Here is a 6,915-nt window from a genome sequence, read left to right as displayed (position 1 = left end):
AAAACTGTGTTCTCCACTAAGAAGGCTGCCACACAGCTCTCAGAAAATGTCTGGCATCATAAATACTAGGAAATGTTGCCAGGTTTTTTGTTGTTCCTGTTGTTTCCTTTTTAATTTTACAAGGAGTGACATAGATGCATTCTGATTCCTGCCAAGAGTTCCCTGGGAACCAGTTTGCTACACAGATCTTCAGTAATGCTGCAAATATTACAACAGATCTTGACACCCTGCTGGTCATTGTCCCTGCATGGGGGATGCAAGGCCATTCACTCTCCTCTCCAGATATAAACACTGGGACTCGGCTACATGCCTCCCTCCTACCACATCAAGGTTCATCCTAATGACCACCCTTTGAAGATAACATCTTTAATTTTTTTTTACAATTTTAAAAATAATTTCTATTTTTATCTTAGATTCAGGGGGTACATGTGCAGTTTTGTTACATGGGTATACTGTGTGATGCTGAGGTTTGGGGAACGATTGATTCTGTTATTCATGTAGAGAGCATAGAGCGCAACAGGTAGTCTTTCAACCCTTGCCCTATATGTGTTTAACCCAGAAAGTCCAAATTTGATTTTCACATTTTGAAACTGAATGTTTCATTCAATGTCTCCCTTTTCAACTGGTTTCTGAGTTGTTTGTGTGCAATGTTATGAATGGCATGAGATTCACTTTTTGGTGTGGATCTCAGGATGAAGGCTATCACCCTTTCTAATCTGTGTAATGCCCTGCGCCCAGTTAATCATGGAGTGTGTATCCAAAAAGTACAAACACAGAGTGACCACTGGGACTCAACACCTTCAACCCGGTATCAACAGAAGGCCTGTATACACTGAATCACAGATGTGAATCCACAACAAATCCTTCCTATGGCTTTGACCCATTTCTCTAAACCAGGCTGTCTCCCAAGAGAATCTCAACAAAGAATTGTTTTGAACTTGAGTCAAAAGGATGCCCTTCAAGCATTGTTTAAGCAGAACTCCTACTCTGGCATACCAACCAGAGAACAACTGGCCAAAGAAATCGGCAGTCTGGAGTCTAGGATACAGGTGGGCTTGTATTTTTGTTTCATTTCCTTGGGGTCAAAGAAAAAAGACAAGCTGGGCTAAGCAGTCTCCAATTATACCATGTTAAGAATGAACTGAAAGTAAGACCCCTATCTCTGCCTTTTACCAGTCATGGAACATGTGGTCTGGTGTATTCATTGATGGGGGAAGGAAGTGAAATTGGGCATTTTTCCTGGTAGGAGAAAATTAAATCATATTTGCATGCTCTAGAGAATATAGGTAATAGGGTCATCATGATCACGATAGGTTGTCATTGATACCTGGAACCAATATTACAGAATGCTCAGAATGCTTGTTCTTTAATAGGTCATATTGAGGACAGTGAGGTCAGTGCTGCCATAAAGTCCCGTTTCTCATCACATGGTTTTTGTTTCTTTTCTACTGTTTTGTTTTGAGACAGAGTCTCACTCTATCACCCAGGCTGGAGTGCAGTGATGCAATCTCAGCTCACTACAACCTCCACCTCCCAGTTTCAAGCCATTCTCATCCTTTACCCTCCCAAGTAGCTGGGATTACCAGTGTGTGCCACACCTGGCTAATTTTTGTATTTTTAGTAGAGATGGGGTTTTGCCATGTTAGCCAGGCTGGTCTCAAACTCCCGGCCTCAAGTGATCCACCCACCTTGGCCTCCCAAAGTGCTGGGGTTACAGGAGTGAGCCACTGTGCCTGGCCTCTACTAAGTGTTTTTATGTGGGCTTTACACACTGGAGAGTTTAATGCCTGATCCCGTTTTGGAATATTTTGAGTGGAATAATGTATATAAAAATAAAACCGGCTGGGTGCGGTGGCTCATGCCTGTAATCCCAGCACTTTGGGAAGCCAAGGCGGGTGGATCACGAGGTCAGGAATTCAAGACCGGCCTGGCCAAGACGGTGAGGCCACATCTCTACTAAAAATACAAAAATTAACCAGGTATGGTAGCAGGCACCTGTGGCAGAGAATTGCTTGAACCCGGGGGGCAGAGGTTGCAGTGAGCTGAGATCACAGCACTGCACTCCAGCCTGGGTGACAGAGTGAGACTCTGTCTCAATAAATAAATAAATAATAAAAAAAACCCTTCTGTTTCTCCAGTTAAGAAAGAAATAGCTGGAAAGATCACAATCACACCAGGAGAAGTGTATCCAGACTGTCAATAACTAAGTAAAAGGGACTGTGTTGAAGAAAAGCCTATGGTCAGGGTTTTATATCAAATGCTATAATCCTGAGTAAGCTCTGGGATACAGGGTTCTGAGTTTCAGGCAGGCCAGATGAAGATGTATTTCCTTCTCTTTATGCACCCAGTCCAGGTGTCAGAGTGCTACATCAAATCCCAGAATGAAAGTGTGTCCCAGGCCAGGGGCAGTGGCTCACGTCGGTAATCCCAGCACTTTTGGAGGCTGAGGCAGGAGTTCGAGAACAGCCTGGCCAGTATGGTGAAACCTTGTCTTTATTAAAAATACAAAAATTAGCCAGTCGTGGTGGCATGTGCCTGTAATCCCAGCTACTCAGGAGGCTGAGACAGGAGAATTGCTTGAACCTGGTTGGCGGAGGTTGTAGTGAGCCCAGATAGGGCCATTGCACTCCAGCCTGGGCATAAGAGCAAAAATCCATCTCAAAAAAAAAAAAAAAAAAAAAGTGTGTCCCATGGGAAGACATGGAAATTGGCTGGTGCACTGGCAACCAGCCCACTGGAGTTGGTGGTGCGGAAGGAAAGCACAAGAAACCATGTAGAATGAGGCTGGATCTGCCAGGGTGTTCACTAATGTATTTGTTGCCTCCACATTTCCAGCCATGTTTAAGATTTCTTTCCTGATCGTATTTGAAGTGACATATTGAGAGAACAGATGTAACAGTTTTACAAACTGCCTGGGACATAAGAGCAGGTCAACAGGTATTGCTTGTCTTTTAGGATAGAATCCTTATCGTGAGTTATCAAGTCCCCACATGAAACACTAAGGAATGATTAAAAGCACATTCCTGGCCGAGCACGGTGGCTCATGCCTGTAATCTCAGCACTTTGGGAGGCCAAGGCGGGTGATCATCCAAGGTCAGGAGTTCAAGGCCAGCCTGGCCAACATGGTGAAACCCCGTCTCTACACAAAATACAAAAATTAGCCAGGGCACGATGATGTGTGCCTGTAATCCCAGCTACTCGGGAGGCTAAGGCAGGAGAATTGTTTGAACCTGGGAGGCGGAGGTTGCAGTGAGCCGAGATCGCACCATTGTACTCCAGCCTGGGCATTGCAGCGAGATGATCTCAAAACAAACAAATAAACAAACAAAAAACTGCATTCCTCTACACCCTCCAGTAAGGAGGAGGCAGCCACAGGGTTTGATTATGACAGTCACTATCTATTCAGAGTTAGATATTTGGTTCATAGGAGTCTCCTTATCTAGTATTGCATCTGGAATGAATGAACTCTGAGGTACACATGAATGATTCCAGGCTCAGCAGTAAGTATTGATAATTAGTGAGCTACTCTTTAAATGGATTTTCATCAGAGGTCCCTTCACATGGATTGTGTGTTATGAAATGCCTTTGACTATGCGGAGATGACAGAGAGCCAAGGAAAGTCAGTCAGTCTTTGGCCAAAGCCTTTGTGAGACCTAAAGAGTGAGAGGGAGGCAGAAAGAGCAAGTGAGCGTGAGACAAAAACAAGTGTGGGGTCGGGAAGAGGTGAAGGAAGAGTGGACACACACCCGTTGGCCAGCTCTGGCTTTAGGATGCCAGCCAGTGTCTCCTAGCCCGGGGACCTTTCCTCTGGCGATCACAGATGGGAGACAGAAGGAAGTAATTCTTGGTATTGAGCTCAAATAGATACTTAAAATTATGTAGACTAAATCGGATAAAACTTGAATCTTCTTTTCCCACTTAGATTTGGTTTCAAAACCAGAGAAGACACCTGAGGCTGAGCTGGCTGCAGTGTGGACACTCCTCGGGAGGACAGCAGCTCCAAGGACACGAGAAGCCTCAGCCCGGGGCCCCAGGTGAGTCCCCAGCAGTGCCAGTGCACTTCCTCAGTGCAACTCTTTGAAGTAGAAACATCTCTTTAGGCTGTTTCCAGATTTGTTGCAAGAATGCTGATGTCTCTTCCACAGCATGCTAGTGTTGGAGACGTGACCACCATCCCCATCTTGTGGGAAGGTAGTTTGGAAGAAGGGAAGGCCATGGATCTTCCAGTCCTGGTGTGGCAGGCAGTGCAGAGTCCTCTTCTTCCAGCACTGCAGGGGTTTAATCCAAGGGCATGAGCATCTCAGGGGCCTGGGAGGGAGTAAGGATGGTGAGAACAATATTTGAAAATGTCTGTCGTAGGGTTGATGTGAAGATGGCCTGAAAGCCCTCTTTTCTTCCTGTTTTCCTACAGAATGTTTAACCAAAGGAGGGAGACAAAAGTGACGCCATCACTAAACCACAGACAGGTGTCCTCCTTCAAGCTTTTCAGAGGAACTGATTCCCTGGAGCTGCCATCAAGGAAGTGCTGGCAAAACAAACAGGCATTCCAGAATCCAGAATCTAGGTAAGTTTTCTGTCTGTGGTGCACAATTTGTCCCATAATTTTGGAAGTGGTATTGCCCGCTGAGATGGTACTAAAGAAGTGGAGGCTGGTATCTTGAAAGAAGTTGAGAGTTCTTTGTTACAAGGGTGCTGTCTTATGTGTCTTGTCTTATGTCGTATTTGTTTTATGTCTTTCTTATGTGTTGTGACCTTTATTTCCAACTCAGTCTTCTAGGCACTAGACACCAGTGTAGACTTTGCCCCTCCACTAACCCTCAAGTGTGATAATCTAATCATCTAGGGTCCTCTCTTTTGTGGGAAAATCCTGCAATTCTAGCAAATCAATGTGGGATCCATTCGTGGGCCAGTGCAATAACTCCCCTAACTCGTCAACATTTTGCAGACTAAATGTTATATACAGACAGAATCACCGAGATAAAGCCCAACAGATGTCACTTCTGCCTCACAGATGAGGGAATGAAGCTGGAACCTCTTACGTCTTCTGACATCTTTGTTTCCCTTTCTCTTAGATGTGGGCTCAGAACCAAAGAGCTCGGCCCCCAGGCCAGAGCAGAGGCAGCCCCATGAATTCCCTGGCAGCTCCAGACACAGACCTCGCCCTACTGCTCAGCTGCAGCACAGCAACCTGTGCATTGCGCAAGCAGCTCTGCGCACAGGCCTCCCTCCAACTCCCCCAGCAGCCATTGGTCATCTGTACCAGACCTTCCTCCACTAAGCAGGTCTGTGGAGGCTGTGTGAGCCAGGCACCAAGGGCCATCCTGTACCAGTCCACCTGGGTTGTGCCAGGAGATCGCTCCTCTCAGGACCCATGTGTCAACAGGACCAACTCTTGGAGGGGTGTTCCCACCCACTTAGCCTCCTTTCTGGCATGTGTACTAAGGAAATTGCCAGAATGACAAGGACAATGATGGCACTAGCCTGGGAGTTCTGCCCTTCAAGGACACTACTCAGCCGCCATCTGATCATTCTGAGCAAGGATCACAACAAGGTGTGCAAGAAACAGCCCACCTTAGGCAATGGTGGCGTGAGCAGCCCCAGGGCATGGTGATCAAATCACCACCTGGGGACAGGGAGCTGCTCCACAATGTGCTCACATGGACACACCTGCAGCAGCCTAGGGCATGGCCAAGCAAGGAGCCATCCCTTTCCTTTGAGAATTTTTTTTTTTTTTTTGAGACAGAGTTTCACTCTTGTCACCTAGGCTGGAGTGCAATGGTGTGATCTCAGCTCACTGCAACCTCTGCCTCCCAGTTTCAAGCAATTCTCCTGCCTCAGCCTCCAGAGTAGCTGGCATTACAGGTGCCCGCCACCACACCCTGCTAAATTTTGTATTTTTAGTAGAGACAGGGTTTTACCATGTTGGCCAGGCTGGTCTCGAACTCCTGACCTCAGGTGATCCACCCACCTTGGCCTCCCAAAGTGCTGGGACTACAGGTGTGAGCCACTGTGCCCAGCCTCACCTCATGCCTTTTAGATGAACGCCCTGACAACCTCAGAGTTTCAGAAATCAGCATCACCAGTTAGGATTAGGACAGGAGAGCCCTCCACAGCCCGCAGCCAGGAAGAGTTTCAGGCTCTGCTCAATGCCCTGCAGAGCTCACTAGGGCTTCAGGTTTAGGAGGGAGAAGGTGTCCTTCTCACCACCCCATCAGGCTCCTCCCCAGGATGAAGAAGTTGCATGACCCACAGGAGGATAAACAAGGGGACACACCATGTCCTGGAACAAGACTAATGCAAGAGGAAACCGAACACTTGGAAACCCAAAAGGAGCATCTTTTCTCTGCCTTGTGGACACCGCTTAAGTTTCCAGCCTCATTTTATGGCCTATGTGATTGTTTCTAAGATCCACACTGTCCTGCAGGCACCACAAACACCAGGCAGTGGATACCTTTGCTGAATCCTAAGGAGCCAAAGCATTTTTATGACAAACATGACCTCCTCCCTGCAATCGTCACATCCTGGGTAGTCTGGACAATGCACAAACCAGAACTGAACCAAGGTGAAAATAGGTAAAAGAGACACATCCACACTTCACTCCCTTTGGTGAGTTCACAGGGTGAGCCTGAAGGCAGACTGACGCAGAGAAAACGGGGGTGCTATATTTCATCTTGATGTCAGTTCATCACAAAGAGTTTGCATCTTAGCTCTTACCAGAGGAGATGGGAACTAGAAGTTACCTCACTATCTATCTACCAATGATTGGTAACACAAGCTTAGATGCATAATACCGGATAGTGTTCACATGTAATCCTCCCTTTAAACATGTAGACAGAGAACATGACAAGGAAACGCAAAACAACAACTCCATGAAATCACTGAACAAAGCAGGATGTTCATCTTCTGATACTGTTA

The sequence above is a fragment of the Pan paniscus genome, chromosome 8, assembly GCF_029289425.2.
Source record: "Pan paniscus chromosome 8, NHGRI_mPanPan1-v2.0_pri, whole genome shotgun sequence".
NCBI lineage: Eukaryota > Metazoa > Chordata > Mammalia > Primates > Hominidae > Pan > Pan paniscus.
Note: the sequence above shows the minus strand (reverse complement) of the source record.